The sequence below is a fragment of the Stylophora pistillata genome, chromosome 11 (genome assembly GCF_964205215.1).
Source record: "Stylophora pistillata chromosome 11, jaStyPist1.2, whole genome shotgun sequence".
Classification (NCBI taxonomy): Eukaryota; Metazoa; Cnidaria; class Anthozoa; order Scleractinia; family Pocilloporidae; genus Stylophora; species Stylophora pistillata.
In genome coordinates, this window is record NC_142529.1 from 1,665,270 (window position 1) to 1,690,235 (window position 24,966).

The 24,966-nt window shown below is 44.0% G+C and overlaps 1 long non-coding RNA gene and 1 pseudogene across 2 annotated transcripts; both read left to right on the forward strand.

Moving 5' to 3' along the window:
* The first annotated feature begins 495 nt into the window (after positions 1 to 495).
* On the forward strand, positions 496 to 4,642 carry LOC148719624 (uncharacterized). Its single transcript, XR_015993264.1, has 3 exons — positions 496 to 963; positions 2,435 to 2,755; positions 3,323 to 4,642. It is a non-coding gene; the product is annotated as an uncharacterized LOC148719624 (long non-coding RNA).
* Positions 4,643 to 17,883: 13,241 nt separating this feature from the next.
* LOC111319470 (uncharacterized) lies at positions 17,884 to 24,585 on the forward strand (annotated as a pseudogene). The gene is made up of 3 exons (XR_015993253.1): positions 17,884 to 22,328; positions 22,509 to 22,596; positions 23,146 to 24,585. The product of XR_015993253.1 is annotated as an uncharacterized LOC111319470 (transcript).
* Positions 24,586 to 24,966: the final 381 nt, after the last annotated feature.

Sequence of the window (24,966 nt, forward strand, 5' to 3'; positions counted from 1 at the left end):
GATGAAAATTCAAAACAAAGATGGCGGCGCGTGGAATTTTTTTCTACTTTTGTGAGAAGTTTACCTAAGAGCTTGTATGTGATGTGTTGAGCGGCTACTATGAATGCAGGAGATAGAAACTAAGATCTAAGATAAAGAAGACGATTTTTGGAGTCACATTTAAAAGAAATATTCAACCGATATGAAATCTTGCGACGGCGAAAAAAGAAGAACTCAAGTGAAGGATAATCTACCTGAAGTGGAAGAAGACTTTGAAACTTAAAGGAAAATAATATGATATAGCCAGAAGTTGTGTGTAGGATTTTTAAGATGAGCCCCGGAGGCTATCTTTGACAGCTATTTAATGATTTTCTTAATTAGCAGTAAACGTCTGTAAACATCAGATCGTAGGCGCGCGCGCGAGCACACGCAATTGTCAGCGGTAGCTTTAACAAATCATGAGCAAATGTCGATCTCGTAGAATCCAGATTTTTAAATGCGCGAGAACGCGCGTAGAAATTTAGGCCTCACGGAACAGCGTGCGCACGTGAGTTAAGGAAAATTTCAGACATGCGCAGATGACGTCCCTTGTTGTGTTTACTTCTCCCCTCTACGCTTTTAAAACTTTACCGTTGAATATCTTATCAAAAGACAAAGTCTGTGGTAGTTTAATACTTGAACCGCGAAGACTGCAAGGGAGTTAAGGATTCTACCGTTTTATTTTTTTTCTTTTCATCGACTTAGTGGTAGAAATGCTATTTTTTCGTACTGTTTTGTCATTCACTACGCGTGGTGTATTTGGAATTTCGAAACGGACAAGTTCAAGAATTGGCATTGTAGTTTCAAGGTAAATTGAGGTTTGGAGTCCACTGTTGTTCCTATGAAAGTTATTTTCATGTTTTTGACGCGCGCTCGAGATGTCATGGAGGAATGAAATATATCGACTGAGCTGAGTTAAGGCAACTGAAGCGCACGATGCTCGAGGTAAGATTATAAATTAGGTTATCTTGACCCTATCTTAGGGTGTGTTGGTGGTAATGGGTCCATTAGCTTACATTCAATATCGCCCACCCGAGATCGAGAATGAACTCCGGTTTATTCGTCAACAGGAACCAAGAGCAGTTTATCAATCACTTCTCGGGTACTCGTTGGTACTATTGACGATTCTTTTTAGACCACACTGCATATTCAATAATTTGTGTTAGTCCAGGTACAACAAGTTCCCTGTATGTGAAAAAAAAATTCCATCGGTGTAGATATTTAATAGTTAGAAGAAAAACGTTTAAAGGGGAGAGAGGATTCATTACGAGTCAGATTTGTCCTACTTATCTTTTACACGGATTAAGGAAAGACAGGGTAATGAACATGGCACATTTTTAACAGTTCCAGTGTTTAAATCTAATTTATTACTGTTATACATTGTACACTAACTGTATGTAACATAACATTGGCTGCATCACTTAGCTTTGCCCTTCCTATACAAAATGATTCACTTATTATGTACAAGAACACCTATACAAAAGTCATGTACTTGTCACATTAAAAGTTACCTACTGCTAATGATATGTTAAATTATACATGTGCAACAGTATGATGATATAATCTACATGTAGTTAGGGTAAAGGTAAAGTCTGTTTACGAGCCTAGTGGCCCATTAGGCTGGTGTTTGACAATGGTTTCTGTAGCATGAAGCAGCTAGGAGTTTTTCTACTCCCCCCTGGATGAGATGCCAGTCCATCACAGGGTTACCCCCAACATTAAATTTGCTGGTACCCATTTATACACCTGGGTGAAGAGAGGCACCGTGAGAGTAAAGTGTCTTACCTAAGAACACAACACAATGTCCCGGCTGGGGCTCGAACCCAGACCACTCATTCCAGAGTCGAGCGCACCAACTGTGAGGCCACTGCGCCTCCACACATGCAGTTAAATATTACATTTATTATAGTCTTAAACTACTGTAATGAAGTGACAGCATTTCAATGTTTGTTTAATATTCTACTAAGCTACAGTCATGCATAACAATTTAAAATCAGATATATTACAGCTTCATTTACCCACTGTTCATTTTGAGTGTAATGTACAATTCATTTAATTCAAGATCCAATACAACATGGTTATACATGCATGTCTCAGCTTTGGCTCCTTGCACTTTACTTATACCCGGTAAAACCAGTTACAATATTGCAAAGCTAACATGCTACATACAGTAAAACATTCAGTTCTGTTTACTTAACTAAAATGGCATATACAACATGCTTTTATCAGGTTAGTTCTAACATGTTGCATTGAAACATTTATTCATTATTGTGTCTCTGTGTGTAAAAAAATGCATTCTTGTTAAGATACATTTACTTCATGCAGTGTGGGTCAGTGAAATTAGTTCTTATGTACAAATCAAAATGTTTAAAAATTACTGAGCCACCCCTATGACTACTTTATTCTTCATGTGTAGGCAATGGCATAATATGTACAGTCATGTGGGACCTGGAAAGACAAGTAGTTGGAGGTTGGGAGACATTTGTAAGGTTTTGTAGACACAACTGGCATTTTCTTGGTAGATCATAAATTGTTAGCTCCTCCCCATAGTTCCACACCTATAGCGCTGCTAGCTGCATTAGTCTTGGAACTTGTCCATCAGGTGTACTGGTAACTCCCTCAATTACTGTTGAGCTGAATGACCTTTGTCCCTCCAGTGTAGATGTTCCCTTGGCAGAAGCCTTCCAGTGAAGTTTAAGTTTGTGACCATCAGCTTTTATTGACTAAATCATATCTGGTAAGTCATTGTTTGCTTTCTTTTCTATCCAAGCTTTAGGGTAAACATCCTTTGCTGTTAGTGGTCCGTGTGTGCTATTTTCTCTAATCTTGTTTAAGTTCTTTCTTGCCTCTTGCAAAAGGTCTGTAGTGAGTATTGGGGCCTATTCTTTCATTCTTTCTTCATGAAATTCACGTGCAGCTTCTGTGGTCCTGGTGTTGGATTTTCCACTGTGTAGAATGTTCTCAAAAAATGTGATTGAGGCCTGTTTTGATAACTCTGACATGTTATCATTAAGATACAGTTGTGAAAGGTTGAACTGTCTTTCTGCAAGAACATTGTTTACTGGAAGACTGAAAATGTGCTTGGCGTAGAACTCGAACAGCTTTGGAGTGGCTTCTTTACTTATGAGTGAGCTCTGTTGTGATAAAGCCATTTCTTTGATCTCACATAGCAATTGGGGTTCCTTTAATTTCCAAAGAGTGGCCCATTTAATTAATCCAACTCTGTCCTTAGAGACCAACGTGAGAATGTTATGTCCATGAACATGAAAGGGATTGTTCACTGACTTTTCTTTTTGATTTTCAGATCTGACTGGGATTCCAAGAAGCTTTAAAACCAAATGCCAGAAATGACTTTGGTATCTCTGATCAGCTCCCATTCCAAACAACTTAGGAAAAGTTGACCACTCTGCTCCATGATCTTTGATTACTTTAATCGCTTCTTGTAACATTGGCCTCTGCACTTGTTTGTAAAAATGGTCAATAGCTGCAGGGTCTTTCAATGACATCTTTACCTGTTGTGATGTTAAAGGAAAATGTTCTGATGGAGACTTCAACATTTCACTTAAAGTTTCATGGTGTTTCAAATCAGTTGCTGGCCATAACCGTGCTAGGTAACCACTGGAAAAACCAAGTTCTGTATCACTAGCTTGGGATGTGTTCAGAGATGGGATGATAAACTTGTCAAGGAATCCAAACAAAAACTTGATTTCAACTTGGATCATAGGACTTGAGCTCATCTTAATGACATCTTGCCAAATAGTGTGGTGGCTATCTGATTTTAGCAATCTTTGAAGGAGATGCTCAGCAAGCTGTAAACAAGCTTTTCCATACTTAAGATACCACTGGAGAGTCTCATGATAATACGTCCACCTTGTGTCAATGAATGTCTGAGGAAGGGGTGGCTCTTTACTAAGAATACCTAGAGAAACTTACACAACTTTGTATTGGCTTGGACGCTCATGATGGAGCCAAGATATTTTATATTAATAGTAATTGTAAAACATGGGGGTTACTCATGTCACCCTTTGCCCCAAACCGAGCCTGGCACATTCTTCTCAGCATGATGCCCAGTACATGTGGGTAGCATCCTACAAAAAAAACATTTCCTTTCCAAGAATTTTGGTGTTGTTTGCTAAGAGACCATTTACTTTTCTCTTTTGGGTAGAGGCATTGTCTCCAACCAACCCGGAAACATTGGTGATGTCATATTCGTTTTTCACAACGTGATAATCCACGTCAGACTGGTGTTTTCCGGACCCGCTTGCTGTAAGGCTGTTTGCTTGGACATAAGCTCGAGGCTTGCTCTCTATAGGGCACCAGGTGTGAACACCCACTGTGTGCCTCTCTTCTCCTCCCTTTCGGAGTCATCGCTCCAGAGATGAAAATCGTACTTAGAGTTTGAAAAGCGCTTCAGTAAAATTAATTGGTCTGCTTCACCTAAGAGAACATTCCAGTCAGAAAGTGTACTTGGGGAGACAACAAAGTTTGTTGGGGGGCTACAGTCAAACAGAATATTGAAAATCAGATGTAATGCTACAGGTGTGTTTTGACAAGATAACAAAGATGCATGTTGCATGTATCTGACACAAGCCATAAACATCAAAATTCTTTGGTTGTATCCATTGTTACCATGTGCAAATGTCTCCACAAGGGAATATCCCTTTTTGACAAACTCATCGTTCCCCGGCAATTTCTTTTTCACTTTTGAGGAAGCAGATCTTGTCCCCCTTAGCTAATTGCCGACTTGTTTTTCTTTTTTTTTTTCAGTAGACGTAAGTTTGTTTTGGCACTTTTTCAGTTGAATTTGGAGCCTCAACGCGTCCTTTTTCAATTGGATGTTCTTTCCTTTTACAAATACTGAAATTATGGAACGGTGACAATTTAAATTAGTCAAATGTAACTCACGGATTTCACACGATAGAGTATGGAAACAAGGAATACAAAGTAAAAATGCCCGACTAGAAAATATAAAACTAGTAAAAAAAATGGTTATCACAATTGTAAGGTTGAATAACTGAAACTATTACTATTACGTTTCCACGGCGGTCCGTGTGCAGATAATTTTGTTCATGTTTGTTAGAACTTCCAACTTAAGCCTTTTAAGTCATAAAACTCTCGATGCTGTATGGCACTTAAAGATACGCGTCGTTTTGATTTGCTGCCCGAGAAATTAACTTGCTTGTACATTTATTACTGACTATGCGGCCATATCGACTACTCTACCTTAACATTCGAGAGGTTTTTCTTTTTCGGCTTCTGTTTGGTGAGATTGTTATCGGTTTATGATAAACACCATTTAAAAGAGGTATCAACTACGATCGCGCAAGTTGCAACCGGCGAAATTTCAGAATGGGAATGAAAATCAGTCACCGTAATTGGTGGCTCAGACAATCTGCAATAGTATTCGTAGACATTTGCAAGTGTTTGCATTTCCATTCCCTCCTGAAAAACACTTGCCTAGACTGCGCCTTAGGGTTTTGATTGTTCCTTTTAGGTTGGCGTTTTCGGATCTCAAACCGTTACACTCTCGAGTCGATCGAGTTTTTTTTCACTTAAAAAGCTGCACACTTGCACTGCAACGCCGCTTTTTTCTATTTCTTCGAAAGAATTCGCATATTTTCTCGGCTTCTTTTTGACTGGTGGCTGATTTTTGCAAGAAAACTGGCTGTCGTGAGCTCTTTTACGTGCCATCGGGTCTCATCGTCGGCGAGTCGGCCGGCGATTTAATTAAGAAAAATCTATAACTTTGATGTAAACAACTCTCGGCACGAGCCCGCGTTCTTTTTCTCAAGCAGTGTTACAAAGTAATGTAATCTGCGCATGTCTGAGATTCTCATGGGGTCACGGTTTCCATGGGTGGGGTACCTTTCCGTGAGGCCTAACATTGCTAAACTCACGAAAGCTATTGCATGAAAACAAGTCCAGTGACCCCTTCTTTTTATTGTTCCAATATGATAATAAGGTCGAAAGGAATCATCAGAAAAAAAAACTAACAAATTCTACGGAAGGAAGTTTGCGATGTCTGAAAATTGCCTTTTTTCTAGATTTTCTGAAATTGCGCTCCGTAGAATTTTTTAAAAATCTTTATGCATTTTCCTTTTCAAGTGCCAAAAGCAATCACTGAAAAAAATCATGGGGTCACCTGGTTAATTTTCGAATTATTTAAGCCACAAGCTAAAAAATGCGTCTGAATAAGCCTATGAAAGCGTTGCCATGGAAACTGCTAGTGACGAAATGACACCTATTTTTTTGGATAAGTAATGATTATATAATTCAACCCCGTAAAAGTTTTCAACTGGCCTTGGTCAGTCTTTCTGTTGTATTCTTTCAAAGTTACAAACCATCAAAAAGACGAAAACCGGTACGAGCCACCTTAAGCAACCACGACGAAAGGGACGACGACGACGTCAAGTAATCGCGGAGGGTCTGGAACGAGGACGTCGTTTTTAGCGGGAAAATGAAACTTAAGCAGTGAAGTTGCTCAAGGACGACGACGTCTGAAATCTTGTTTATTCTCGTTTCGTCAGTTTAAGAAATGACATAGTTCATAGACGTCCAAAACCTTGTTCTTCTCAGTCATGGATCAAATTTCCACATATATATCGAAAGTTCGAGAGTAGGTTATTCAATTCTTGAACATCAACAGTCCAAGGAATTATTAAGCTTTAGCTTTATTTACAATAATTTACGCATCGCAAAAGTTTAAAACATTAAATTTTACGCAAGTTATTTGAGATTTAAATTTAGTTCCAAGTGTTGCTGATATAAACGAACCTATTTTGCACAAGGTTTGTCTGATTTTCAACATGCTTTAGCCTGATATGTTCCACCTTTGATGCTCCTTCCTTTGGCGAGCAAACGACGTAAGTCTGTCAATTTAATCAATGCTAGCTAACGATCGGCACAGATAGCAGCCGTCGCGCTTCACCCAAGAATACTATTTTTTCCCGTGTGATTTTGTCGGAATAATTTTTATGGCTGTAAATCTATATCAAACATTTTGAAAATAGATTTGGTAAACCTGACAGGTATTTAAGTTCATGTTAACACACCGATCTGAAGAATTCTTTGTTGTTTAAAAGCGTCTCGACTGAAGAACAGCATCACGCAAAATTTTTAATACTAGGGAGTTTAAGCAAATCACTACGGCTGGCGCTGCTACGGCTATCGTGGTTGACGAGGCTTGGGGAGAGTACGTCGCCGTAGCCCGCCAAAATTCAACTTTAAGCAACGCGAACTACAAACCTAGTCCGGCTGAGAAGTTTAAAACCAATAAATTGAGCGTCTTCGCGGTAGTTTTTGCACGTCTAAAAACTCAAAACGACTTCGTTCAAAGGGACGAGGGATTCCAACGTTTGGAAAAAAAAATTGTAAGCGATCCTGTGCACAGTGAATGAGTGAATTAAAATATTTAAGCTAACGTGTTGTAAAATTGCCAGTTTGGAGCTTATAAACACCAAAGCAAAGTTTCTACACGGTCCCTCATAACCCTCGTCATTCCTCGGCTTCAGCTATTTGAATTTCAAGTAGTCTTTGAGGTTTGAAAAAGAAAAGTTAGACTTTCTACTTACGCATTTCTCCTTGCGTTCGCTGCGTTCTCCATGTGCACACTGCTTTGATCCTTCGACAAACCCGGCTGCAAAAATAAAGGCAGATTCACTCGGTAAGGGACAGCAAGCTTGATAAATATTCCCGATAAGCTATTTTTAGAGACATTAAGTGTATTTCAAAAGTTAAAATTGCTCAGGAGAATGTATAAAGCGAAGAAAGAAGCGAGATAGGTTCACGTACCACAGACTACGCCGAAACCTTCCCACTTGCGTAGAAGGATTTCCCGCTACGGCTGGATGGGAACCACTGACATGCGCAATGACTCGTTTCTGGACAATTTTACCTCCGGTGGCCGTTGCAGCGCCAGCCTTAGTGGGGAGTTTAAGCAAATTGCTTAAACTCCCTAGTGATTTGCTTAAACTCCCTGGTAGCAATAATCCGGCAGTTCCATACACAGCTTTTGACCGAACGCAGAGGTGTGTTACACCGCCATTTAAACCTTTTCATTCAATAAAAATGATAAACAGCACTCTTTCATAAGATATACTCAAATTTAAACCTTACGTGGTCGCTTTCACCGCTTGACTTTGCATCTGTTGTGCGGAGGAAGGAATATGAGTTGTTGGGTTTCCGAATTTTATTTGTTTAGAAAACTGAACAGGGTGGTTTAAATAAAACGAAGAAGCGAATACAAACTCCAACCGGCCATAGACTGTCTAAAAACTGACAATAAAGCCGCACCTTTGGATGAGAAAAACTGCTTTGAAGTTCGGAAGTTCACGACGATGTGAAACAGGTCCTTCTCAAGTCGTCAACAACAAGACGACGACGGAATTCTTCGTTCGCGCTTGCGCAGTGGCGTTCTTGCTATTTCCGGTCGTCGTCCTCCGTTCGTCGTCGTGGTTGCTCAAGCTCCCCAATAAAGTCGTGACGAGTGCGTTCGGCGGGTCTTACTTTGTTCCGCGACAAATTTAAGTGTATACTTCTGAGTGCTACGATTTGTTTCGCATTGAATTTGATTCCTTATAAAATGAAATGACCGAGAACTTTCCTAAACAACTCACTGGAAGATGAAAAGGAAATTAAATCATTGTTGGATCCAGGATTGTGAACATTGACGCATTTTATGCATGGAAATGGAGAAGTGTAAATGTTGCCATAAAAATAAACATAATTTTCATTGAACAAGAGATCGTAAAAATGTTGATGAGACTTTAATTTTAATTCAACCACAGACGGTAAAATTAAAATAAAATATTCATCTTAAACTTGTGAGAAAGATTGTTGATATTTCCCTCGATAAATATATGTTATTCACCAGCCGGGAGGTCCGTATCGGGAAAAACTGTGCCCGAGGTCTTGGATACCGCCGGAGGCCGTAGGCCGGGGGCGGTACTCAAGACAGAGGGCACAGTTTTTCCCAGTGCGGACCGACCTATGCTGGTGAATAACATTTTTATTTTTTCTAATACAAAACAAAATGATTGCCAAAAGAACCCTAATGATTTAGGGCTACAATTACGAGCTTAATTACGGAAAATACTCCATAACCTTACAGTAACAATTTGTTAGCGAGTGGATGATAAAGAATACCGACATTATTCAAATCGAAGCGAAAGCTTTCACCGAAATACTTTTAATTTGTAAAGGTAACTGAAAAGGCTTCCGACCAAACTTTGGAGCATTTTTTGACAAGTAACTGTCACCATGTGACACCTGTCAATTGAAGAATAAAAAAATAGCGTACGCTTTTGAATAAACAACATTACTCTAGTGCACGGAATAGACGCGCAACTCCGAGAAATCACGGGCGACGGAGTGGCATGCGTGAGAGTGAGAGGCTGTGCAAAAGGAGGGGGTGAGCCTTGTACTCACGCGCGCTACTTGCACGAAACACATGACAACGCGGCCAAAATGGATTCCCTGGTGCACTAGAGAGTCCCAGGAGAGTTGGGGAGGAGACGCGCAACTCCTGCCAATCACGGGCGCCGGAGTGGCACGCGTGAGAGTGAGAGGCTGTGCACTATGAGGCACATGTGCTAAAGAAGGCGGTGAGCCTTCTACTCACGCGCGCTACTTCCACGAAACATATGGCAACGCGGCCAAAATGGAATCCCGGGTGCACTAGATAGTCCCAGGGGAGTTGGGGAGTAGACGCGCAACTCCTGCAAATCACGAGCGCCGGAGTGGCACGGGTACAAGTGGGAGGCTGTGCAAAAGTGGGTGAGCCTTGAACTCACGCCTGCCACTTCCACGAAACTCATGACAACGCGGCCAAAATGGATTCCCGGGTGCACTACAGAGTCCCAGGGGAGTTGGAAAGTAGACGCGCAACTCCTCCAAATCACGGGCGCCGGAGTGGCACGCGTAAGAGCGGGAGGCTCTGCAAAAGAAGAGAGTGAGCCTTGAACTCACACCTGCCACTTGCACGAAACTCATGACAGGGCGGCCAAAATGGAATCCCGGGTGTACTAGATAGTCCCAGGGGAGTTGGGGAGTAGACGCGCAACTCCTGCCAATCATGGGCGCCGGAGTGGCAAGCGTGAGAGTGAGAGGCTGTGCATTATGAGGCACATGTGCTAAAAAAGGCGGTGAGCCTTCTACTCACGCGCGCTACTTCCACGAAACATATGGCAACGCAGCCGAAATGGAATCCCGGGTGCACTAAACAGTCCCAAAAGAGTTGCGGAGTAGACACGCAACTCCTGCAAATCACGGGCGCCGGAGTGGCACGCGTAAGAGTAGGAGGCTCTGCAAAAGAAGTGGGTGAGCCTTGAACTCACGCCTGCCACTTGCACGAAACTCATAACAACGCGGCCAAAATGGAATCCCGCATGCACTAGATAGTCCCAGGGGAGTTGGGGAGTAGACGCACAACTCCTGCCAATCACGGGCGCCGGAGTGGCACGCGTGATAGTGAGAGGCTGTGCACTATGAGGCACATGTGCTAAAGAAGGCGTTGAGCCTTCTACTCATGCGCGCTACTTCCACGAAACATATGGCAGCGCGGCCAAAATGGAATCCCGGGTGCACTAGACAGTCCCAGAAGAGTTGGGGAGTAGACGCGCAACTCCTGCAAATCACGGGCGCCGGAGTGGCACGAGTAAGAGTAGGAGACTGTACAAAAGAATGGGGTGACCCTTGAACTCACGCCTGCAAATTCCACGAAACTCATGACTAGGTGGCCAAAATGGATTCCCGGGTGCACTAGAGAGTCCCAGGAGAGTTGGGGAGTACACGCGGAACTCCTGCAAATCACGGGCGCCGGAGTGGCACGCGTAAGAGTGCGAGGCTCTGCAAAAGAAGGGGGTGAGCCTTGAACTCACGGCTGCCACTTGCACGAAACATATGGCAGCGCGGCCAAAATGGAATCCCGGGTGCACTAGATAGTCCCAGGGGAGTTGGGGAGTAGACGCGCAACTCCTGCCAATCACGGGAGCCGGAGTGGCAAGCGTGAGACTGAGAGGCTGTGCACTATGAGGCACATGTGCTAAAGAAGGCGGAGAGCCTTCCACTCAAGTGCGCTACTTCCACGAAACATATGGCAACGCTGCCAAAATGGAATCCCGGGTGCACTAGACAGTCCCAGAAGAGTTGGGGAGTAGACGCGCAACTCCTGCAAATCACGGGCGCCGGAGTGGAACGGGTAAGAGTGGGAGACTGTGCAAAAGAATGGGGTAGGCCTTGAACTCACGCCTGCCAATTCCACGAAACTCATGACAAGGCGGCCAAAATGGATTCCCGGGTGCACTAGAGAGTCCCAGGAGAGTTGGGGAGTACACGCGGAACTCCTGCAAATCACGGGCGCCGGAGTCGCACGCGTAAGAGTGGGAGGCTCTGCAAAAGAAGGGGGTGAGCCTTGAACTCACGGCTGCCACTTGCACGAAACATATGGCAGCGAGGCCAAAATGGAATCCCAGGTGCACTAGATAGTCCAAAGGGAGTTGGGGAGTAGATGCGCAACTCCTGCCAATCACGCGCGCCGGAGTGTCACGGGTGAGAGTGAGAGGCTGTGCACTATGAGGCACATGTGCTAAAGAAGGCGGTGAGCCTTGTACCTAAGCGCGCTACTTCCACGGAACATATGGCAGAGCGGCCAAAATGGAATCCCAGGAGCACTAGATAGTCCCGGGGGAGTTGGGGAGTAGACGCGCAACTCATGCCAATCACGGGAGCCGGAGTGGCAAGCGTGAGACTGAGAGGCTGTGCACTATGAGGCACATGTGCTAAAGAAGGCGGAGAGCCTTTCATTCAAGTGCGCTACTTCCACGGAACATATGGCAACGCTGCCAAAATGGAATCCCGGGTGCACTAGACAGTCCCAGAAGAGTTGGGGAGTAGACGCGCAACTCCTGCAAATCACTGGTGCTAAAGTGCCTCGCGTAAGGGTGGGAGGCTCTGCAAAAGAAGGGGGTGATACTTGAACTCACGCCTGCCACTTCCACGAAACGCATGACAACGCGACCAAAATAAAATCCCAGGTGCACTAGAGCTAGGAGAACCTCAGGAATAGACGCGCAACTCCGGGAAATCACGGGCGACGGAGTGGCATGCGTGAGAGTGAGAAGCTGTGCAAAAGGAGGGGGTGAGCCCTGAACTCACGCCTGACACTTCCACGAAACTCATGACAACGCGGCCAAAATGGATTCCTGGGTGCACTAGAGAGTCCTAGGGGAGTTTGGAAGTAGACGCGCAACTCCTGCAAATCACGGGCGCCGGAGTGGGACGCGTAAAAGTGGGAGGCTCTGCAAAAGAAGGGGGTGAGCCTTGAACTCACGCCTGCCACTTGCACGAAACTCATGACAGCGCGGCCAAAATGGAATCCAGGGTGCACTAGATAGTCCCAGGGGAGTTGGGGAGTAGACGTGCAACGCCTGCCAATCACGGGCGCCGGAGTGGCAAGCATGAGAGTGAGAGGCTGTGCACTATGAGGCACATGTGCTAAAGAAGGCGGTAAGCCTTCTACTCACGCGCACTTTTTCCACGAAACATATGGCAATGCGGTCAAAATGGAATCCCGGGTGCACTAGACAGTCCCCGAAGAGTTGCGGAGTAGACGTGCAACTCCTGCAAATCACGGGCGCCGGAGTGGCACGCGTAAGAGTGGGAAGCTCTGCAAAAGAAGTGGTTGAGCCTTGAACTTACGCCTGTCACTTGCACGAAACTCATGACAAAGCGGCCAAAATGCAATCCCGGGTGCACTAGATAGTCCCAAAGGAGTTGGGGAGTACACGTGCAACTCCTGCCAATAACGGGCACCGGAGTAACACGCGTGAAAGTGAGAGGCTGTGAACTATGAGGCACATGTGCTAAACAAGGCAGTGAGCCTTCTACTCACGCCTGCCACTTCCACGAAACGCCTGACATCGCGACCAAAATGGAATCCTGGGTGCACTAGATAGTCTCAGGGGAGTTGGGGAGTAGACGCGCAACTCCTGCAAATTATGGGCGCCGGAGTGGCACGTGTGAGAGTTGGAGGCTGTGCAAAAGAAGGGGGTGAGACTTGAACTCACGCCTGCCACTTCCATGAAACGCATGACAACGCGACCAAAATAGAATCCCGGGTGCACTAGAGCCAGGGTAACCTCGGGAATAGATGCGAAACTCCGGGAAATAACGGGCGACGGAGTGGCATGCGTGAGAATGAGAGGCTATGCAAAAGGAGGGGATGAGCCTTGTACTCACGCGCGCTACTTCCACGAAACACATGACAACGCGGCCAAAATGGATTCCCTGCTGCACTAGAGAGTCCCAGGGGAGTTGGCGAGTAGACGCGCAACTCCTGCCAATCACGGGCGCCGGAGTGGCACGCGTGAGAGTGAGGGGCTGTGCACTGTGAGGCACATGTGCTAAGGAAGGCGGTGAGCCCTCTACTCACGCGCGCTACTTTCACGAAACATATGGAAACGCGGCCAAAATGGAATCCCGGGTGCACTAGATAGTGCCAGGGGTGTTGGGGAGTAGACGCGCAACTCCTGCAAATCACGGGCGCCGGAGTGGCTAGTGTGAGAGTGGGAGGCTGTGCTAAAGAAGGGGGTGAGCCTTGAACTCACGCCTGGCACTTCCACGAAACGCATGACAGCGCGACCAAAATAGAATCCCGGGTGCACTAGAGCCAGGGGAACCTCGGGAATAGACGTGCAGCTCCGGGAAATCACGGGCGACGGAGTAACATGCGTGAAAGTGAGAGGCTGTGCAAAAGGAGGGGGTGAGCCTTGTGCTCACGCGCGCTACTTGCACGAAACACATGACAACGCGGCCAAAATGGATTCCCTGGTGCACTAGAGAGTCCCAGGAGAGCTGGGGAGTAGACACGCAACTCCTGCCAATCACGGGCGCCGGAGTGGCACGCGTGAGAGTGAGAGGCTGTGCACTATGAGGCACATGTGCTAAAGAAGGCGGTGAGCCTTCTACTCACGCGCGCTATTTCCACGAAACATATGGCAACGCAGCCAAAATGGAATCCAGGGTGCACTACATAGTCCCAGGGGAGCTGGGGAGTAGACGTGCAACTCCTGCAAATCACGGGCGCCGGAGTGGCACGGGTAAGAGTGGGAGGCTGTGCAAAAGAAGTGGGTGAGCCTTGAACTCACGCCTGCCACTTCCACGAAACTCATGACAACGCGGCCAAAATGGATTCCCGGGTACACTAGAGAGTCTCAGGGGAGTTGGGGAGTAGACGCCCAACTCCTGCAAATCACGGGCGCCGGAGTGGTACGCGTAAGAGTGGGAGGCTCTGCAAAAGAAGCGGGTGAGCCTTCAACTCACGCCTGCCACTCGCACGAAACTCATGACAGCGCGGCCAAAATGGAATCTCGGGTGCACTAGATAGTCCCAGGAGAGTTGGGGAGTAGACGCCCAACTCCTGCCAATCACGGGCGCCGGAGTGGCAAGCGTGAGAGTGAGAGGCTGTGCACTATGAAGCACATGTGCTAAATAAGGCGGTGAGCCTGCTACTCACGCGCGCTACTTCCACGAAACATATGGCAACGCGGCCAAAATGGAATCCCGGGTGCACTAGACAGTCCCAGAAGAGTTGCGGAGTAGACGCGCAACTCCTGCAAATAACGGGCGCCGGAGTGGCACACGTAGCAGTGGGAGGCTCTGCAAAAGAAGGGGGTGAGCCTTGAACTCACGACTGCCACATGCACGAAACTCATGACAACGCGGTCAAAATGAAATCTTGGGAGCACTAGATAGTCCCAGGGGAGTTGGGGAGTAAACGCACAACTCCTGCCAATCACGGGCGGCGGAGTGGCAGGTGTGAGAGTGACAGGCTGTGCACTATGAGGGACATGTGCTAAAGAAGGCGGTGAGCCTCCTACTCACGCGCCCTACTTGCACGAAACATAAGGCAGCGCGGACAAAATGGAATACCGGGTGCACTAGATAGTCCCAGGGGAGTTGGGGAGTAGACGCGCAACTCCTCCCAATCACGGGAGCCGGAGTGGCAAGCGTGAGAGTGAGAGGCTGCGCACTATGAGGCACATGTCCTAAAAAAGGCGGTGAGTCTTCTACTCACGCGCGGTACTTCCACGAAACATATGGCAATGCGGCCAAAATGGAATCCCAGGTGCACTACACAGTCTCAGAAGAGTTGAGGAGTAGACGCGCAACTCCTGCAAATCACGGGCGGTAGAGTGGCACGGGTAAGAGTGGGAGGCTCTGCAAAAGAAGGGGGTGAGCCTTGAACTCACGCCTGCCACTTGCACGAAACTCATGACAACGCGGCCAAAGTGGAATCCCGGGTGCACTAGATAGTCCCAAAGGAGTTGGGGAGTAGACGCGCAACCCCTGCCAATCACGGGCGACGGAGTGGCACGCGTGAGAGTGAGAGGCTGTGGACTATGAGGCACATGTGCTAAAGAAGGCGGTGAGCCTTTTACTCATGCCTGCCACTTCCACGAAACGCCTGACAACGCGACCAAAATGGAATCCCGGGTGCACTAGATAGTCCCAGGGGAATTGGGGAGTAGACGTGCAACTCCTGCAAATCACGGGCGCCGGAGTGGCACGTGTGAGAGTGGGAGGCTGTGCAAAAGAAGGGGGTGAGCCTTGAACTCACGCCTGCCACTTCCACGAAACGCATGACAACGCGACGAAAATAGAATCCTGGGTGCACTACAGCCAGGGGAACCTCGGGAATCGACGCGCCACTCCGCGAAATCACGAGCGACGGAGTGGCATGCGTGAGAGTGAGAGGCTGTGCTAAAGGAGGGGGTGAGCCTTGTACTCACGCGCGCTACTTCCACGAAACCCATGACAACGCAGCCAAAAATGGATTCCCTCGTGCACTAGACTGTCCCAGGTTAGTTGGGGAGTAGAGGTGCAACTCCTGCCAATCACGGGCGCCGGAGTGGCACGCGTGAGAGTGATAGGCTGTGCACTATGAGGCACATGTGCTAAAGAAGGCGGTGAGCCTTCTACTCACGCGCGCTACTTCCACGATACATATGGCAGCGCGGCCAAAATGGAATCCCGGGTGCACTAGATAGTCCCAGGGGAGGTTGGGAGTAGACGCGCAACTCCTGCCAATCACGGGAGCCGGAGTGGCAAGCGTGAGAGTGAGAGGCTGTGCACTATGAGTGACATGTGCTAAAGAAGGCAGTGAGCATTCTACTCACCCGTGCTACTTCCACGAAACATATGGCAGCGCGGCCAAAATGGAATCCCGGGTGCACTAGACAGTCCCAGAAGAGTTGCGGAGTAGACGCGCAACTGCTGCAAATCACTGGCATCGGAGTGGCACGCATAAGAGTGGGAGGCTGTGCAAAAGAAGCGGGTGAGCCTTGAACTCACGCCTGCCACTTTTACGAAACTCATAACAACGCGGCCAAAATGGAATCCCGGGTGAACTAGCTAGTCCCATGGGAGTTGGGGAGTAGACGCGCAACTCCTGCCAATCACGGGCGCCGGAGTGGCACGTGTGAGAGTGAGAGTCTGTGCACTATTAGGCACATGTGCTAAAGAAGGCGGCGAGCCTTCTACTCATGCCTGCCACTTCCACGAAACGCCTGACAACGCGACCAAAATGGAATCCCGGGTGCACTAGATAGTCCCAGGGGAAGTGGGGAGTAGACACGCAACTCCTGCAAATCACGGGCGCCGGAGTGGCACGTGTGAGAGTGGGAGGCTGTGCAAAAGAAGGGGGTGAGCCTTGAACTCACGCCTGCCACTTCAACGAAACGTATGACAACGCGACCAAAATAGAATCCCGGGTGCACCAGAGCGCCTACAGCACTGACTATTTTCAACGACTGGCTCTGGAAAGCTGGTTTACTAACTTGGAACAGACTCCCCTAAACAGATGTCAACAACTACCCGCTCCATACAAACGACTCATTCACAATATAAATATCACAGACGACCGAAAAAGAACGACCTAACTTTACCGACAGATCGAAACAGACCAATCACGACCGACTTACGTCACTTGAGTCTTACAGCCAATAACATCACGGCAAAACCAACCGATCATTTCACACGAACTGTAATAAGAACATTCTACTGACAACAATCATTCACTTGACTCTGATGATGACTTCTGCACAGGTTGTCGAAACGTCAGTCACTACCACTGACAACAGTCCTTCTCAGTACTACACTCACCCGGACGATCAGACTACACCTTCACATGTTACCCCCTGGTTCAAACCATTTACTGCACCTTGATGAATATTAAAAGCAACTTTACAAGATTGTGTTGTATAAACAAAAGTTGTCTTCCTTGCTTGTCAGTGCATTTGTTAGCAATCAAAGGTGATTCAATACAAGTCTCTACCTACCAGGCATAAGGTGTTTTTCAGTATTTCACTCCCTTGAGTGAGTATGCTCATTGTTTTCTGACTCCTTCCCAGTCTAGATATGGTCTACAATATATACTGGGACGAAGCAAGAAAAAGTCATTGTAGTAAAAGTCCAGACTGATTGTGTAGACTGATCGTCTTGGTGAAAGCAGCCCAGAAATTACTGAAGCAAATGTCATTTTCATTATAATGGGAGGAGTTGTTTGTCAATTTGAGATGATTGCTTTCACCCAGATGATCAGGCTACTCGACAGTTACACCTGTCAACAAGCTGCTCGCTGTACTTCCGGAAATTCACTCTTTTCCAATCCTGCTCAGTATCATTCTTAAAGGTGTATGAAAACTCAAATTTTCCTGAAGCACTAAGCATATTTCATATTCTGTATGAAATTGTTCTTCCCCTGAAGTCTTATACTTGATTCTTAGGAGTTTTAAAATTAACTTTATCAAACCCACCATGTCCAAACATGCAAAATGTAAGAGTTGTTTTTAACAAACTTACTCTTCAATTTTAGGCTATTTCCTTGCTATTGTTTGCAGTCTTCTAAAACACGAATACAAAAAACGATCTCAGTTGAAACCACTCTTCTGGGATAACACCATTCAGCTGCCTTTGGAAGATGTTTACACAAGATTAAAAATTTTGTCGAGGAGGAAGCGAGACTTCCAGCTGGAAAACAATGAAGTGAGCATGTTTGAAGTTTTCAAAAAATGGAAACGATACCATTGTGCTTGTAGAGGGGAGTCCAGGAATGGGTAAGACAACTTTTTGCCTTAAAATTGCTCATGATTGGGCTTTTAGGGTAATTTCAGAGCTGGATTCCTTTCCTGAATTTGAAGTAGTTTTACTGCTTAAATGCCGGGACATTCATGGAGACATAAAAGAAGCCATTGATGAACAACTTTTACCGAAATGTACTTCAGAAGCTATCAAGAGAGAGCTTTTTGATTATATGGAAGATTTCCATAACCAAAAAAAAGTTTTGATTATTCTGGATGGTCTCAATGAGTTACCCAAGATATTAGAAAGTGATGTGAATAGCTTGCTTAAAAAACAGATTTTTCCATTTTGCCATATCTTAGCCACCAGTCGCCAGGAAAGAGGAATTGTTGAGCAAAAAATGGTGGACTTTGATCTTCTTTTACAAATTGAAGGCTTTACAGAAGAAGATGCTTTTGATTATATAAGAAGGCATTTTAAGAATGCTGGTCCTTAGCATGTGTTGAGAGGAGAGAGACTCATTGCTGAAATCAGAGAAAACACTTTCCTTGATGGGCTGTGGAACAATCCATTGAATTTGTTACTCCTTTGCATTGTGTTTGAGGACTACAAAGGAGGACTGCCATCTTATCGCACTGAACTTTACCAGATAATTGTTTGTTGCATTCTACGAAGATATTGTGCCAAGCATGATCAAGAGGCTTCTGTTGATGACAAAGCTCTAGTGGGGCTCTTTAAAGATAGTTTGCTAGTTCTTGGAGAGTTAGCTTGGAGATGCTTGGAAGAAGATCGATTTTCTTTTCGTGAAGAGGAGTTGGCAGAATTTGAATCTGCAAATACGAATCTAGCAGCCCGGAAACTTGGTCTTGTGTTTAAGGAAGCCAGCTTGAGGAAGATAAACCCACAGCATGAGTATTTCTTCTTTCACAAGACATTTCAAGAGTATCTGGCTGCATTTTATGTAGCTAACAAGCTATTGATAAAAGAGGTTGATTTTTCTGAGTCGCATTTAGACTATTACAACGATATTACAGTGAGGTACAGACAAGTGTTCATCTCTATGTCTGGCATACTGGGTGAGGATGCTGGTCTTCTTTTTGAACAGACTAGCAAGAAGCTAAAGGAAGAAAACTGGGACTGGCACCTGTGTTCAAAGCAAGAGGCCACTTGTTTTGAAGAATATTTCAAAGAGAGCCGAAATGATGAACAAGTGGCAATGGCTCTTTGTTCTTATATTCCGCTTCCCCAGACCATGACCCTTGACTTATCACAGCAAAAAACCAGCACAGCTGTTTTCATTATTTTAAAAGCCTGTAGGAGTTTTTCACAGTTACAATTTCCTGTTCATCTAGTACCAGAGTGTTCTGGTGAGAACATTGATATCAACCTAGATGGTGACACACTAGCTGATGTCATAGCATCCAACACACAGCTACAAACACTTTCCTTTTCTGGTGATCTTTCAGAAGAGAAGACTACAACTCTTTTGTGTAAAGCACTCACTGTTGACTCTACTTTACATTCCTTTACACTTGAGACAGCTGAAGGGATTTCTTCCAGTGATGTTGTTACTATCAGTGACAGCTTGGCTACAAATAAAACCCTAACAACTGTAACTTTAAAAATGTCTTGTGAGATTTTAAAGAGTTGGGTAGGCCTACTTGACAAGGGACTATCTGCAGATACACCACTTGCATCTGTTGTACTGGAGATTTTTGGTTCATGGAGGGACACTGAAGCAGAAGATTTTAAAAAGATTTTTTTGAACAGATCACTTACATCTCTGAGCCTTACTCTTTTCGGTGACTGGCAAGATTCATTAATGGCTTCTGTTAGTGAGGGACTTCTGGCTAATCCTTCAGTGAAGTCCCTTGCACTAACATTTTGTGGAAAACTCAGCTACACTGGTGTGGCTTTGTTAAAGAAAGGCTTTCTGGAAAACAGGTCTTTGGAATCTCTGGAATTTAAATGGTTTGGTGAGCTTCCTACAAACTGGGCAAATATTTCTAGGACTCTACATTCTGCAGTAAAGTCAACTACGTCCTTTACATTGCATCCAAATGTTACTGGCATGGTAGGAACTTCACAGGTGGCTTGCCTTCGCCTAGTTCTGAGTGAAAACATTTTAGCCTCAAAACTCCACTCATTGGCTGTCAACATGTTGGGAGAGTTAGACTGGAGTGGAGCAAATGATCTTTGCAACGGACTGATAGCCTCATCAGTTTCTTGTGTCGCTTTGAATTTTAAGGAAAGAGTAACTGATAATGTTGCTAACTGTCTTTTTAAGCACTTGAACAAACTCAAAACCCTTTCAAAGTTGACTATTAGTATTCAGGGGGAGCTGATGGGGGACGGAAAGAACACTCTGGAAAGGCTATCACGCAACCAAACATACCTATTTGCATCAAATGTTAATGACTCAAATGAAGGCGACAAGATTTGCAGAGAAGTTGGTTTATCTGCTAACGATTCCTCGTCACTTACACCTGTATTTACCAAAGTCAAGAATGGCTGTGTAGCAAAGCTCAGTGTGAGCGTTAACAACCCTGACAGCATCAGTGGAGTCTGGGGATCCACTCTCTGTGAGGGTTTGGCAAAAAGTGAGTCTTTAACTACATTGAGTCTGACATTTAACAACAGTTCCTTTATTAAAAACATGGATGCTCTGTGGGATGCTGCGGCAAAAAACAGGTCATTAACTACACTGAGCCTTACACTCAACAGCTACAATAAGTATGTGAGGAGCGAACCCATAACCTGTGGTCTGAGTAATGGTTTGGCAAAAAACTCGTCATTAACTACACTGAGCCTTACCTTAAACAGCTGCTGGGTATGGGAGAATATGGTGGACGATGATCTGAGTAACGGTTTGGCAGAAAACACATCACTAACTACACTGATTCTTACATTGAACATCCAGAGTGACTGGAATATTGAAAATCCCCTGATGTATTATCTGAGTGACGGGTTGGCAAAGAACACGTCACTAACTACACTGAGCCTTACACTCAACAACTACGGTGACTTTACGGGATGCATGCTCTCTGGTCGGAATGACAAGTTGACAAAAAGGATGTCATTAACTACACTGAGCCTTACACTCAACAACTACAGTGACTTTGAGGGATGCATGATCTCTGGTCTGAGTGAAGGGTTGACAAAAAACATGTCATTAACTACACTGAGCCTTGCAGTCAACAACTACAGTAACTTTAAGGGACGCATGGTCAGTGGTCGGAGTGACTGGTTGGCAAAAAACAAGTCATTAACTACACTGAGCCTTGCAGTCAACAACTGCAGTGACTTTAAGGGATACATGATCAGTGGTCGGAGTGACTGGTTGGCAAAAAACAAGTCATTAACTACACTGAGCCTTGCAGTCAACAACTACAGTAACTTTAAGGGATACATGATCAGTGGTCTGAGTGACTGGTTGACAAAAAGCGTGTCATTAACTACACTGAGCCTTGCAATCAACAACTACTCTTCCTTTGATGGAGACCTGACCGATGGTCTAATCGATGGTTTGGCGAATTTCAAGTCATTAACCACCCTTAGTCTTACACTGAAGAACCACAGTTACAGGCCTAATTCATGTTTCTGTGCTCTGATGAATGCTTTGGTTAGAAATACATCAATAGTTACCTTGAACTTGACACTCAGTGACTACAATAACTTCTATGAAGACTGGATACATGAACTGGCTGATGTTTTAGCAAGAGACACATCTTTAACTTCAATTAGCCTGGAAGTAAATGTCATTAGTGAAAGAAATTCAAACTCTGTGAGTTCTTCGGTCTAAAGAGCAGCACATTATTTATTATTCTTTCATGAATGGTGTGAGTATCAGAAGTGCCTTTTAAATGTTTGATTAGTCTGTGATGACAGTTACCACATAGATGAATGTTGGAAACCTGATCTGGCTTTGGTTTGGTAAAGAGAGCAACATTAACTACAACTCTGCTAAACTAATCAAACTGTCAGTATTAATACAACTAGAAACAAGGGTCTGATTTTGAAGTTCTCCTGGTTCAAAACATACTCCAACTTTAATGAGATGAAGAAGGTGGCTGGCTGGATGTGATCTGGAATTTTGGCAAAGGGATTAGATTGACATGAACTTGTTTTAGTTCAAAAGGAGAACCAGCTGCTGTGCAGTGAGTGAAGACTGGTTTATTGATCTTGTTGTACACTCTGCGAAGCAGTGACTTTGACCACTCTGGGATTGAAAGGTAAGAGCAGCAGAAATGCAGGGACAATATTTTGAGGACACTTGGTAGAGTTTACTTGTAAGTGGTTCATTTCACTTTGATCAACAGTTAGCTAATGGAGAGTGTTCATTCTGTACAAAAATAATTTTTTTGAAGACTAGAATGATTCCTCATTAGAGTTATCTCTATCACTCATCTTAGCTTCCATTGACAACTTGTACCAGGCAATATTACCACAAAAGAAAGGATTCTTTGCTTGAAAGACCCGAGCACTTGGGATGAAATCAAGGTAAGACTTTTGGTTACTCAAAATCTGAAACATTTAATTTAAAGAGTAGATTTATATTGATTTTATTAAATAAATCAACTAGCAAAAAATAAGTGACAATAATCTTTACTAAGTGACAATAAAACTCGAAAAAGAATGTTTAACTGAATGCATTTTTAGACTCGGGACCACATTGAAGGAAAATAAAAACAAAAAAGAAAATTGTGGACATCCGGAGGATACTCTAGAACACGCCAATGGAAAAGTTTCAATTTCTAAAATGTGTGGATATATGTGTTAATTTTGTGATGAGAAAATGACTTTGTTTGTTTTTATTGATGAGAAGATTAAATGTCTGGTCCTAAATTCAAATGCATCAAAGCTTTGTTTATGGAGAAAACAATTATAACTTCTGCTAAGTTATGAGTTCTGCCTCTGAAAATTTAAATGCTCAGTATAGAGGTTGAAAGCTCAATTTTTGTCAAATTAAATGTGGTGTCTTCACAGGTGTAGATATATTCTTCAGCAAACAAATACATTGAATTAATTAAGAATTATTGTGTTTTACAGATAAGTTGAACAGATCATTACAAGTGTCTTGGCTGACAAGCCCCCTACAGGATCAAAGAGTATTGGTGAATTGTTTGACCAGTTATCATGGCAATCATCCATGTTGATTGGAACTGATCTTCAGACATCACATGGTAGCAAACCATAAAGCAATGATGAGATGAAGACATAAGTGAGCAATGCTGTAGCTCTTTCTCTACAGGGTAATTAGATACATTTACGTGATCATAGCAGTCTAGAAACTAGTGCTGGCCTCTGAAGCCTACATTATGAGCAACATGTTATGTATTTGAAAGTGTGAGGAAGACATGTACAATTAGATCAAACGTTTTGTACACACAAATTAATGAGCCTCAAAAGAATCTAACAAACATGACAGACTCTAAGGAAGACTTCGTTGTCTTACTTGACTCAGGATTCTTTCAGAAAGAAATGTACAATAGTCACCTCAATTTACTAATGTCTTGACACAGGCACTTAGAAAAATATCCAGTGAATGTTATGTGCTTGGTTGAAACTCAGGTTGAAGTACACTTCTGTCGAGAGTGTTGGATTGTTCCTGAACAGATATGATCTCTGTACTCAAGTTAGGTCACCAACCCAAGACATTGTTTCATTAAAGATGGTTGATAGAGAATGTTAACTGAAGTCCTTTTTTTCTGATAAATTTTTTTCTATTTCAGTTGTTAATGTTTACTACAGATGGATATTAATTAACATATATATGTAGTCAAGAAAGAACAGTAAGAAAGAAATTTCTAAAGAGTTTCGTTAAGTTACAACTGTACATTGAAACTGCCTAATTGTGGTTAGAATTTGACCAGCTTTACTTAGAATAATCAAGTGAACAGGTTTTTGGCCCTTTCACTCCCAAGATCTCTGATCAAAAGAAACTCACCTTTCTGTCTGCCATATAATTCTGGTTATGTTAGTTCAGAGAATTTGGTATAAGATCAACCACTAATTCAAATTTTTCTTGACTCTAACCACTTGCCTTTGTGACATTGTAATTGATATTGTACGGATAAATTCTATTTTAATCACTCCTGGAAATTGAAGGGTTGAGATCATCAACAGGTTCAAAACCTTGTTTTCTTGTTACATATGATACATAAGAAGGTGTGGAAAACTTTCGTGAGGCATTCCTAACTCATTGCAGGCATCCGGTTCCTTTTCCAGTTTCTCACGATTTTACTTGTGATGTGTAAATAATTTGGTTACTTGAGTTCAAATTCGTTGAACTCAAGATTTTGTAAATAATTTCATTTTGTCTTGAAGATGAAAGGTTACAGCTCTACGAATTTTTAGCAACTTCCATTTATGGCTGGCACCTCAACTGCTCACACACTTTGCAAGTACAAAGAGTTTTCAATTTCCCTTTATTTATTACATTTCATACCATTAAAGTTCTTTTTAGAAATAAAGTATTTTTTTAAACCATCCATTGTTGTAGTTCTTGGATTCTTAGCTTTAAACTTTATTGTTTACAGTATCTGGAAACATGTTCTGTCCATAATTTAGGAGAGGGGCTGTTTTTTTTTTTCTTTTTTTCTCTTGTGATAATTATGTGAATTTTGAAATCTGAAAGGGGGGATTCAGTCATTCAAAGCAATGTGATTTCATATGTTCCTCCCATTTTTCGCAAGCGTATTGGTTCAAAGTTTTGATTTAATCATTATAGTGAATATGCCTCATCGAGTTGTTGAGAATCTTTTTTACTTCAGTGAAACTTGTGTTAACCAGTCAAACCTTTTTTCAACTTTATTTTGATTTGACCTAAAGTGGTACAGAATGTGTAATTGTATTACTTTTGTAAAAGGA